Here is a 13,719-nt window from a genome sequence, read left to right on the forward strand (position 1 = left end):
CAAGTGCTGACCCCTAGCCAAAAATGCAACTCACCCCATCCCATTCCCAGTGGAATAATGCATATCCTTACGTTAATCCCATCAAACAGTAAATAGTACCGCTTATTAGCACTGAGTAAAACACTTCTGTAATAACAATAAACAATGCTTTCCTAAAAACAACATGCAGTTTATATGTTTATTCTGAAAACTGGCAGTTCACTGATTGGGTTTGTTTGTTTGTTTGTTAGTTGTTTAACTCCGCACTCAGCAATATGCAAGCTATATGACGGCGGTTTGTAAATAATCGAATCTGGACCAGACAGTCCAGTGATTGATATCATGAGCATCGGATCCACGCAATTGGGATACGATGACATGCATCAACCAAGTCAGTGAGCCTGACCACCTGATCCCATTTGTCGCCTCTTACAACAAGTATAGTCACCTTTTACGGCAAGTATGGGTTGCTGAAGACCTATTCTACCCCGGATCTTCACGGGTCTGATTGGTCATTTATGATGCCTAGTTTGACATGAATGGGTAGAACTCTTGATCCCAGCAGTGATAACTCACCGGATGTCTATTGTGTATTTCCTTTTCTTCAATTGACAATCGTTATATACTTGTTACAACTGCTGTTCAATAAACAGTGTTTGTGTTTGTATTCAGGTTGGTATTTCTGCTGTCCAAAGTGTGCAGTGAGGCCATCTTATTGTTGATTGTTATTTTGGAGACATAAATGTGAAGTTTCATTAATGCGAACAAAGACCACTCACATTTTTCGCATTGAATTCACGCTTGCATTAATTTAAAGATTAACAGTATTTAGATCATCATATTGCTGTGGTCTGTCTGTAGTCAACCAAGTAAGAGCTCTGTGTTTTACTTGTAACAAGGCAGGAAGGTATACAAACGATGACAAGAACCTGTCTCATGTAATTTGTCCATGGCCATTTGTAATATTTGCCTCTATTCTTACGTTTTTAGAACAATGTACGAATGAAATTGACTGTGTTTGCAATCTAATGAGACATATGTGTATGTCTACTGTCTGTACTTACGACATCTGTACAGGGGCAGGTGGAGACTGCCATCTTCTGTACAGCACCTGTCACTGTACACCTGGAGAAATATATAAATGTTAAAGGCGTCACTAAACCTCATTTCACCTGATGACCTTACAGGTTAAAATGAGGTTCAGCATTGCCTTTAACATTTTTATATGATTTCTTCATGCAGGTATAAATTTATGATTTGCATCACATAAACATTTCAAAGCACAAGTTCAAGGCATGCTTACATGTTAAAGTGGTTGCTATTCATGCTAATGCATTTTTGTAATTCAAGGGACAAGTGAAATACCTTGAGGGTTAGTTGTGTCGTAAGTGCTCCTTGCCCTCGTGCATAGAACAGACAAGATGGCCCAGTGTCTCCGGCTGCAACACTACGCCAATAACATCTTTTCTTCCTGGTGTGTTGCTGTCAAATGCACCTGTTTCACTTATTGATAATAAGAACAGTAGAAAATGTCAGTAAAAAGGATTGATAAAAAAAATTAAATTTTGAGCAAGTTTTGTGCATTGAGGTTTTATTTTATGTATATATGTCCTCATTGATTTTGTATGCCCCAAACAATAATATGGTATTCAGTGATTTTGCAATAGAACATTTATAAAATTTTATCATCTTTGGATAGGACATTAGGTATAGGTATTACAATGTTGAAAAATATGTGGATGACAATCAGTCAATGTCCAGGAAAATGAACTGATGAGTAATCCTGGGTATTGTGTTACGTTTGTATATCTGCAGTACAACCAGGGATCAGGTGGTCAGGCTCGCTGACTTGGATGATGCATGTCATCGTATCCCAAATGCTTGGATCGATGCTCATGATGTCAATCACTGGATTGTCTGGTCCAGACTCGATTTTTACAGACCGCCGTCATACAGCTGGAATATTGCTGAGTGTGGCGTTAAACAAAAGACAAACAAATAAACAAACATACCAGTAAAGTGAAATAGGACATCAAGCTTGACTGTGAATTTGCCAGTCCTGTTAAAACAACTGTGTCAGTAACAAGTCCTTTGTACTGGGCCAAAATAAGACAGAAAGTTAGACTTGATTCTCTTTGAGAGATGTTTTTCATTGACCTATCAAAAGCTGAAGATGAAGATGGGTTTTATTGTTGTTGACTCGTACCTTTTGCTCCCATGCTTTTTCAGGTGGACAATTGACTTTGCATGTGTTAATAACAGGTGTCACGTGTGGGACCGGATATACTCACCTTTCCCGAACACCTGGTTTGATAATGATTCATAAACACGTGCTCCTGATTGAGTCGGACTTGTACAATAAACTCTGCTTGTGGTAGAAATCGGTTTTGATTGTGGAAATGGTTTTGTCGCTTTAATTTAATTGTAAAACTGATTGAGTTGCTATGACAACACATGCATGTTAGTGAAAAAGGTATGAAATCTACTTAGAGAAATAGTTTCAAGAAAATATTGTTAGTCCATCATGGTGTTTGCTTTTACAACAAAAACTGTCCCTGAAAAAATTGGAGTGTTAAAACTGCATTTATAGTAGCAAATTACGATTCGCAAATACTATAGAGCTGGAACATATGAACTGAGACACACACACAAAAAAAGATGTTAAAAAGAAAATATGGAAACTGGTGTGGGAAGATGTGTGTCATATATATAACTAAGTTTTTTTAGCAGAAACAACCTTCTCCTTTTGATGTTGTAAATTCATAATTTCCTCTGAGAAAAAAACATACTTTTAGAAATACACAACATTTTTATATGTTGAATGTTTTACATGACACAGGAAGCAATGTGGGTTTTTTTATGAAATCCTGAATGGCAGTTTAATTGCTCTTGACACTTTGTAATGGATGTGTTAGCATTCTTGTCTTCTCTTGTTTTATGTTGGTGTTAAGTTTTTGTTTGATGGCTGTACAGCTAGTGGCCAGGGCTCCATTTCACAAGACGATGGAAGCGCTACACCAGTCGTAACTCCCATAGTTTTACATAAACGTATGACAGTCGTAGCACTACCGCAGACTTGTGAAATGCAGCAACCGAAATTGGCACTTTAGTTGTTGCCAAACTGCCCAATAGTTAATGTATCACAAGGACAAGTAAAACTTTGCCATTTTGGGGGGATTATTATGTCTTATCATTGTAAGGACTAGCGGAATAGACTAAATATGTAAGTTTCTACCACTGGAAATGTAGCCCTGATTCTACCAATACAGCTGTAACTATAAGCTTATCCCTAATTCAATAAACGTTGCTATATCAGATATGTACATCATATATACTATATACTTTATTTTTGTAGACATTTATCAATGGCCATAGGAGATATTTAGTTTTTTATCAAATTGCACATGATAATATTGGTACAGACTGGAAATCTGTTGCTATCTGAAAGTCTCTTTAATTGACATGGTTGGTTGCATATGATTATGTTGGATTAATGAGTATGTCAGATAAAAGAAATTAAGTAGTATCAACGCTTGTCATAAAAATCAGACAGCTACATGATAGATAATGATACATTAAAGTTGTAATAAATAATTAAAATGGATATATTCATATTATGTTATATTTAAGCGGAATGTTTTCTCATCATGCAACCTTAAAAGCTTACCACAGGATATTCCTAACTACTGTCTATATGGGATGTATGACTGATTCAAAATATTTTTGAAAGCTTAATCTGGTATGGAAGTCACCAGTTTGAAACTAGTGCCGAAAGCTTAAGAAAGCTGCTTTTTTAATTGATAATATAGACTTCCTGTTTGTTATTTCATTTATTGGTCAAATTTTGCGAAAGGTCCGATCCATATCATGATACTTGCATGTGCTTTTATCTGTGGTGCGTAAGCCATCTTTATCATAGACAGGATGGCCAAATATCTGGCATACTAATGATTTACAGTTGGCAGTGTCAAGTATGGTGCAATGAATGAAAATATTGACGTATTCACTACTCATTTTCACAAGTAATGTGTTTGGTGTAAATACATTTAAGATAAGAAGCGATACTTTTGCTTAGTATGAGACTGTGATCAATATTTGTATGGAGAAGTAACCAATCGTGATCCACCGATGCATTGGTGTATTGTCCCACTACTACTATGGCGCAGCTCCTGTTGAAATATTCAGTCAGTCCTCCTTTACATACCCCTTCCATACTGCGATCCGGATCCAAAGAACATCAGCTGAGCAGACAGAGTGGTATATGTTTCACTGTAAAAGTGGGGCGGTCGGGTAGCCTAGTGGTTAAAGCGTTCGCTCGTCACGCCGAAGACCCGGGTTCGATTCCCGACATGGGTACAATGTGTGAAGCCCATTTCTGGTGTCCCCCGCCGTGATATTGCTGGAATATTGCTAAAAGCGGCGTAAAACCATACTCACTCACTTCACTGTAAAAGTATGTTTGTCTTTGATTTGTCTTCAATGTTTTTTATATGGATAACTCAAGCGCATGTTGCCATTTTGTCCTCACAGCACAACCTCAGATAACCGCCTGTAAAATAAAGTGAAACAAGGCGATGGGTTTAATCTTTAGTGGTCATCCGCTTCTAGTAATTATATGACCAATTAACTCGGTTTTAACTTAATAATCTTTGTGTTTGAATTTAGTAAGCTATGTTTTATTTAACTATCATCAGTTTTAGTCCAAATCTCCAATACACACCTTTTACAACACTTGCTAATACAATAGTTGTAAACGCAATAGGAAATGATTTGATTTGATTTGATTAAATTAATAGATTCCTAATATTCTTCAAAACCTGACATCCAATTGGTTTGGTGTCAGTTTTGTCTGAGTAAATTCGATATTCACGTTATTGTATTATACAGAGAAAGGACGTATCATTGTCACGTTTAGTGTGTCATTACTTGGCCTCACAACTGTAAATACAGAGTCAATTATCTCTCGGAACAGCATTGTGTCGGAGGGGCAAGTAGTAGTACAGTTATATAGTGTCCACGGACAACAGACAGAATGCTTCTTCTCTTTTAGAGGTGGGAAAATAGAGTGTAAAAATTGATGAGCTGATGTGTACATTCCATTAGAAACAACGACTGATAGGAAGCCAGCAAAAAGGAGATTCTCACTATCGCACATTTACGTATTTCATAATCAACTTTCTCAACAGACTGACTTCTCATGTACTGATCTTAATGGACAAAATGTGTAATGCTCTTTACAAGGGTAAAATTAAAGGTGTTTGTGTTTGCAAAAAGGCTTTTTCCGAATACTTATCCTCGCCTTTTCTAAGATATGTCAACTCCAATTCAAATGAGTTTAGCCGACACAGAGGGACAGCATTTATACAATTGATTTTATGAAGCCACCCAATCAAGCTAATTTCATTGGCTGGTTCCGGATAGCGGGCTGAAGCAAGTGGTTGGTATGACTTATGAAGCATGCAGCATGTTCACTGTTTATAGGCCATAGTGTGTGAAGGGAACGTGCTCTATGTGACAGACCTAGGAGACAGTCCACAGCTCCATCTCCCAGCACAATCAGCTATCACCCCAGGTTTTACAATACTAGTGGCTGCAGCAGGCTGTGTGTGCTATTGAGTTACGGGACTCGCTGGAGAGTACTGGGGGTTGCAGCATGTGAGTAAACAAAGGGTAGGGGCGACCACCAAACTCAAACTTCAATGTTTTAGTTGTTTCTGTAAGCAATATTTTTGTTGACTTGACATCAACAAATCCTGTTGTTTTGTTGAACTTTATTTGACTTTGGTGTCTGGCAGCATGTCTACAGAATATTATGTGGGTTGTTGTAAAGTTTGTGTGTAATTGATTAGTATTGTACCTGGCTGACTTAAAAGAATGTCAACTTAGTATTAACATGCTCGTTTGCATAATTCTGTTGTCATGAAATGTGTTTTCAATAAAATAATGTATGGGATAAAATTGTGGTAACTGTTACTAGTTTCAATTTGCTGTGCTGATCTTAGTGGAAGGTGTGTTTTTATGGGTAGAATTGTATGGTAATCTGACTGCTCCTGGTTTGCTGTAGAAAGTATTTGTTTCCAAGGAACGGAGTATTTTGAAGAGTTTTTGCCTCTCATCACTGGACATTGTATTATGAGAGTTGTGTTCAGCAACTTTAAGTATTCAGGTATTTTTCTTCATGTTTGTTTGGTTGAGTTTGTTTTGAGATATTGTTCACGTTATTGTACCTGCTGGTACAAATTGCAGTTGGAAAAAAATGTATTTCTACTCAGGGTATTCCGTTCTTATTCAACATGACTTAATTGTGATAGAATGCCAATCAAAGATTGGTTGTAATTTTTTCACAATCTGTGTCAATTAAGATGTTCCGTATTTGCTAATTTTCTCTGGGTGTCAACTGTTAATGAGACTAAGTAATATGTCATTGTCAGTTGAGGTTGTAAATTCATATGATCATTCCATCATGACTTGCCACTCTTATAATTGTACAATTTAGTAATGAACAAGGATTATTTACAAAATCCTTTTGAAGCAGAACTGATTTCTGTATTTATTCATGGCTGATATTCTAAGAATAAAGATATACCAGGAATGAAGGGTAGTTTTTATAAATGAATGTGTTGACAAGGTTTTTAAAAGATATTTTTCTGATGAAAATAATTGAAATTGAAAATATAAAATATACTATTTAGAGCAGCATAAGTGAAAGAAGAAGTCTGTTGGCCTTGTCTAAAGATGTTTTAATACGTTCACAGCCTTGTTTTTCCAATAGTACTGATGGGCATTTATGTGTGTCCCAGTGGCCATATGGTGCTGCAAGATGTGCAGCAGGGATAGACCAAACACTTGTCTGTTAGTCCGAGGCTTGTGATAGACACGGCCACTTGTCTGTTTGTCTGAGACTAGTGATAGACACGGCCACTTGTCTGTTTGTCTGAGACTAGAGATAGACCAGCCACTTGTCTGTTTGTCTGAGACTAGTGATAGACCAGCCACTTGTCTGTTAGTCTGAGACTAGTTATAGACACGGCCACTTGTCTGTTTGTCTGAGACTAGTTATAGACACGGCCACTTGTCTGTTTGTCTGTGCACTTGTCTGTTTGTCTGAGACTAGTGATAGACCAAACACTTGTCTGTTTGTCTGAGACTAGTGATAGACACGGCCACTTGTCTGTTTGTCTGTGCACTTGTCTGTTTGTCTGAGACTAGTGATAGACCAAACACTTGTCTGTTTGTCTGAGACTAGTGATAGACACGGCCACTTGTCCGTTTGTCTGAGACTAGTTATAGACAGGGCCACTTGTCCGTTTGTCTGAGACTAATTATAGACACGGCCACTTGTCCGTTTGTCTGAGACTAGTTATAGACACGGCCACTTGTCTGTTTGTCTGAGACTAGTGATAGACACGGCCACTTGTCTGTTTGTCTGAGACTAGTTATAGACACGGCCACTTGTCTGTTTGTCTGAGACTAGTGATAGACACAGCCACTTGTCCGTTTGTCTGAGACTAGTTATAGACACGGCCACTTGTCTGTTTGTCTGTGCACTTGTCTGTTTGTCTGAGACTAGTTATAGACACGGCCACTTGTCTGTTTGTCTGAGACTAGTGATAGACACAGCCACTTGTCCGTTTGTCTGAGACTAGTTATAGACAGGGCCACTTGTCCGTTTGTCTGAGACTAATTATAGACACGGCCACTTGTCCGTTTGTCTGAGACTAGTTATAGACACGGCCACTTGTCTGTTTGTCTGAGACTAGTGATAGACACAGCCACTTGTCTGTTTGTCTGAGACTAGTGATAGACACGGCCACTTGTCTGTTTGTCTGTGCACTTGTCTGTTTGTCTGAGACTAGTTATAGACACGGCCACTTGTCTGTTTGTCTGAGACTAGTTATAGACACGGCCACTTGTCTGTTTGTCTGAGACTAGTGATAGACACGGCCACTTGTCTGTACGTCTGAGACTAGTTATAGACACGGCCACTTGTCTGTTTGTCTGTGCACTTGTCCGTTTGTCTGAGACTAGTTATAGACAGGGCCACTTGTCCGTTTGTCTGAGACTAATTATAGACACGGCCACTTGTCCGTTTGTCTGAGACTAGTGATAGACACGGCCACTTGTCTGTTTGTCTGAGACTAGTGATAGACACGGCCACTTGTCTGTTTGTCTGTGCACTTGTCTGTTTGTCTGAGACTAGTGATAGACCAAACACTTGTCTGTTTGTCTGAGACTAGTGATAGACACGGCCACTTGTCCGTTTGTCTGAGACTAGTGATAGACAGGGCCACTTGTCTGTTTGTCTGAGACTAGTGATAGACCAAACACTTGTCTGTTTGTCTAAGACTAGTGATAGACCAAACACTTGTCTGTGCACTTGTCTGTTTGTCTGAGACTAGTGATAGACCAAACACTTGTCTGTTTGTCTGAGACTAGTGATAGACACGGCCACTTGTCCGTTTGTCTGAGACTAGTTATAGACAGGGCCACTTGTCCGTTTGTCTGAGACTAATTATAGACACGGCCACTTGTCTGTTTGTCTGAGACTAGTTATAGACACGGCCACTTGTCTGTTTGTCTGAGACTAGTGATAGACACGGCCACTTGTCTGTTTGTCTGAGACTAGTTATAGACACAGCCACTTGTCTGTTTGTCTGAGACTAGTGATAGACATGGCCACTTGTCTGTTTGTCTGAGACTAGTTATAGACACGGCCACTTGTCTGTTTGTCTGAGACTAGTGATAGACATGGCCACTTGTCTGTTTGTCTGAGACTAGTGATAGACACGGACACTTGTCCGTTTGTCTGAGACTAGTGATGGACACGGCCACCTGTCTGTTTGTCTGAGACTAGTGATAGACCAGCCACTTGTCTGTTTGTCTGAGACTAGTGATAGACCAGCCACTTGTCTGTTTGTCTGAGACTAGTGATAGATAGGCCACTTGTCTGTGCCAGAATCCTCTGTTCACAAACAGGGCGTGATTTAGCTATATAAAACAGTGCAACCTATTATTGAAAAGTGCAACCTAATATTTATGTCAAGATAAAAAATTTATTTTTGAACTTACTTTATGCCTTTCGAGTTTATTTACTATACAGGGGTGGTCAGGAAGCCTAGCTAATGGTTAAAGTCTTCACTTGTCATGCCGCAGACCCGGGTTGATTCCCGACATGGGTACAGTGTTTCTGGTGTCTGTTATATTGACGGAATATTGCTAAAAGCGGCGTAAAACCATACTCACTCACTCACTATCTACCATCCTTCATCACCAATCCCTGTGCTATGTATAATTTGTCATACTTTCTTGGGCTTTATGTCATCAAACTGTGGGTACTTCAAGATTATGCGCACGTTCCAGTTACCCGTTCTGACAGTGCGTCACTAATTCATGTGACACTGACAGCAGACAGCCTAATCATGTTTCAACCAAGATAAACTTGGTTTCATGTCAATATGCCCCTGGTGCGTCAAGTTCCTTCAATTGAGCCCTCAGGCAGGTTTGAATCACAGAGAGATTGACATTGATTACTATCCTTGGTTTGTCCTCACCTTACTTGCTTGTTGATACCCGTGAAGATCCGAGTTAGAATAGGCCTTCAGCAACCCATGCTTGTTGTAAGAGGCGACTAACGGGATCGGGTGGTCAGGCTCGCTGACTTGGTTGAAGCATGTCATCGATCCCAATTGCGTGGATTGATGCTCATGATATCAATCACTGGATTGTTTGGTCCAGACTCGATTATTTACAGACTGCTGTCATATAGCTGGAATATTTCTGCATGTGGCGTTAAACAACAAACAAACAAAACAGGCTTTTTGTGAAGATCCGTGTAGAATAGGTCTTCAGCAACCAATGCTTGCCGTAAAAGGCGACAATGCTTGTCGTAAGAGGCGACTAACGGAATCGGGTGGTCAGGCTCGCTGACTTGGTTGAAACATGTCATCGATCCCAATTGTGTGGGTCGATGCTCATGTTGTTAGTCTCTGGATTGTCTGGTCCAGACTCAATTATTTAGAGACAGCTGTCATACAGCTGGAATATTGCTGAGTGCGATGTTAAACAACAAACCAACCAACTTGCTTGTTGATATAAAACAAATGTGGTAAAATGTCTACCGCTTCCTCCGTTATGGTGGCACGCCATTTTATAGCTGAAAAACCTGGCTCCCTCACTCACTAGTGAGGTTCACCCATGAAGATCCAGGTTAGACTTGGTTGGTGCATGTCATCGTGATGCATGCTCAGGATGTCAGTCTCTGGATTGTCTGGACCAGACTTGATTATTTACAGACTCTGTCATACTGCTGCAATATTGGTGAGTGCAGCGTTAAACAACAAACAAACAAAACAAAACTAGTGAGGTTCCAGTACAGACATCAATCATCTTGAACTGTATATAAATAAATCCAGAATATTCAGTTTGTTTAATTATGAAAACTCAAATTGGAACTTGGAAATTAGCTTTATACTGTTAAAATGTATATTAATTCAACATCCACCATGAATTATCATGTGTGTGGAATATTTGATTACTTTAACAGGAAACACTGACTCCACTTCTATGGGAATATCTTTCTTATTTGAAATAAATTCTTAAGGAATTTTGTATTGTTTTTATGAAAAAGGATCACAAAGTTCTTGTTCTGCCTTTCTGTCTTTTGCTTTAAAAATATGTATAGATTCAACGAGATCTGTTTTTGCAAGTGCATTTTCCAATATATTTTTCACATCAAAGCTCCTTATCTGATCCTCAGAAGGGTAGTACATTCTTCACAACAAAGTAATATTAATGGAGTATTTTTTTCGACTGAGAGATGGTGGTTGTATAATAAGCAGAGTTGGACGCAGTAGATGTGATCGGAATGGATGGGTCTGCAGCATGAAGCCAGGCAGGGCTGACTGTGTGTTAGAGAAGATTACAGGGCTATGTGACACAGGGATTAGCACCTGTCTACTACATTAACCCTGGATGTCAATACACTTAGACATCCGCCACGGTAAGTGAGAGACTAAACACTGTATAATAAGCAGCACAAACACCCACAGGACTAACCAGTGGTCAGGCTCTTGGTACAAGGAGGCCGCGGCATTTAGAGACTGGTGCTAAGTATTGACGAGGACCGTGGTTTCATAGATTTAGTGTCAGTGAGAGTCTGTGGTAGTTTGAGACCGGTCTCGTATTGAGGACTGTGGTGGTCCGAGATTAACTGTCAATGTAAGGCCACAGCATTTAGAGACTGGTGCTAAGTATTGACGAGGACCGTGGTGGTCCGAGGGTTATTGTCAATGAGAGTCTGTGGTAGTTAGAGACTGGAGCTAGTATTTAGGAGCTCCATGGTGGTCCGAGACTTTCTGTCAGTGAGAGTCTATTGTAGTTAGACACTGGTGTTAAGTATTGACAAGGACCGTGGTGGTCCGAGATTTATTGTCAATGAGAGTCTGTGGTAGTTAGAGACTGGAGCTAGTATTTAGGAGCTCCATGGTGGTCCGAGACTTTCTGTCAGTGAGAGTCTATTGTAGTTAGACACTGGTGTTAAGTATTGACAAGGACCGTGGTGGTCCGAGATTTATTGTCAATGAGAGTCTGTGGTAGTTAGAGACTGGAGCTAAGTATTGACGAGGACCATGGTGGTCCGAGATTCACTGTCAATGAGAGGCTGTTGTAGTTAGAGACTGGAGCTGAGTATTGAGGAGGACTGTGGTGGTCAGAGATTTATTGTCAGTGAGAGGCTGTGGTAGTTGGAGACTGGTGCTAAGTATTAGAATTGTTAATTTGTTTGATTCATGTTAGCATCTGCAGAGATGAGAGAGAGGGTCATGTGTTTCCGCAGTTCAATGAAGGCCGCTGACCTTTGTTGATGGATGGGGGTTCGGTCATGTCATGTTTTGTTGAGGTCAGTGCAACAATACAAACATCTTGGACAGTTGAATAAATCTACAACTGACATGGTACACTTCAACATGCCAACTCAGCATGATACTTCTCCCATCACAGGCAACATGGCCGATGTTTGAGAGACAGGACAGGAAACTTTGGTCTTGCAGTGGTGCTATGAATGTATCACATTCACAACATTGTATCATGATTTGTAGGCTGTCGTGTAAAAGCTTCCATAAAGATATCATCCATACCAATCATAATCTCAGAGCAATGTTTCTGATATCGAATCTCACCATTTTCAATCACGCTGACAGGAATACAAGCGGAATACATAACCAAATGAGCTTTATTCAATTGCAAGACATCATTCATGTAATAATTGTCGGGATGGGCTAATCTGTGTCTCTGGATGGTTCTCAGGGACCATATATAGCTACCAATACAATCTGCATTCTATCAGCCCTTATATCATGGGGCATTTATAGATGTCCTTGCAAATTAATTTGACGCAAATTATTTTTTTTACTCTCCCTGTTGGCTTCTTACGACCTTTGGTCATACAAGATGCTTTGTCTTCGTGAGATGATCTAACATGGAGACCTTAATCTCCGTCCCTCAGCTGTATGGCTGGTGGGCCATTAGATATATTAGTCTATAGTTTTTGATAACCAAATTGAGGCCTCCAATGCAATTACTGTGTATTGAGGACAGTTGTGATAAACAGCCTCGAGCAGACGGTGGAATCGGAAAGCATAAGTAACGATTTCAATCAATTAGGGGTGTCATCATATATGACGGTACTGATGTAACGGTAAATTTAATGTTGAAACTGTATGGATATAAATCTATGAATATCGATACTAAATTACTTATTCACTGTCATAGAAATATTTTCATTTGATAAGATTTAGTGATCATGGTTAAAATGGATAATGAAAGGGCAGAAAATTAAATTTTAAACATTTAATGTTTGTTTGTTTGTTGTTTAACGCTGCACTCAGCAATAGTCAAGCCATATGACGGCGGTCTGTAAATAATCAAGTCTAAGGATTGACAATCCAGTGATTGACATCATGAGCATCGACACAATGACATGCATCAACCAAGTCAGCAAACCTGACCACCCAATCCCGTTAGTCGCCTCTTATGACAAGCATGTATTGGTATATTGCTATATGTTTCTCCTCTTGTCAAAAGCATTCTATATTTTATAAGAAAATGTCCAATATTTTTCATGACCCTCCCCAAATATGTGTATTATGTTTTGTAACTAGCGACTGTCATATTTTTGTATGAACCTCCCCTGATTCCCTAAGACTGACTCCCAATATAATAAATGACTGGTCCCCTGCTGGAATGTATAATCAGTCATCAGACTAGCTGCATGCCTAACAATACATGCGTGTCTTGAGATACACATCATTCTTCCCATGGACTTTTATGTACTTCTGTATTATCAGGGATTTATAGAGGATTCCAAACAAAGTTCCCTTGGCATTCACAGTGAGGCAAACTCGGGATATTGTTCAAAATGTAATTATTTTAATGATCTTATTTTCATACATTCTGAGGAATTGGGACATTTTTAATTGAAATTGGCAATATTTACCATCATTTGCTGCAGACTTGGGGCTAAATATTGGCTTCTGAGCTGGGTGCCGTTGTACAAAGCAATCTTAGCGCTAAGGTGATCGTTACTCCCAAACCTTAACATAGACTTGCGACAGTCGTAGCGCTAAAGTTGTTTTGTACAACGGCACCCTGGTCTAGATTCTCTGATCATACAGGTGCTTTTTCTGTCTCTCGTTAATCTTCTTGTCCCTGTGGGAGTTTTGACCAATTAGAGCTGTGGTATTT

The 13,719-nt window shown here is 39.5% G+C and overlaps 1 protein-coding gene across 4 annotated transcripts in view; it reads left to right on the plus strand.

Moving 5' to 3' along the window:
* LOC124120471 (FAD-dependent oxidoreductase domain-containing protein 2-like) overlaps positions 1-13,719 on the plus strand; it is a 120,849-nt gene that overhangs the window by 53,946 nt on the left and 53,184 nt on the right. The window contains exon 1 of one of the 4 annotated variants that reach the window (XM_048392373.1): positions 5,469-5,649. The exons of 2 other annotated variants lie outside the window; for them this stretch is intronic. The gene's annotated coding sequence lies outside the window, so the exon portion shown is untranslated. Of the gene's footprint in view, positions 1-5,468; positions 5,650-13,719 lie in introns of those variants that run through there. One more of the 4 variants, XM_048392371.1, reaches the window with a different exon arrangement.

Source organism: Haliotis rufescens, unplaced genomic scaffold (genome assembly GCF_023055435.1).
Source record: "Haliotis rufescens isolate VD_foot unplaced genomic scaffold, xgHalRufe1.0.p SCAF_11, whole genome shotgun sequence".
NCBI classification, from domain to species: Eukaryota; Metazoa; Mollusca; class Gastropoda; order Lepetellida; family Haliotidae; genus Haliotis; species Haliotis rufescens.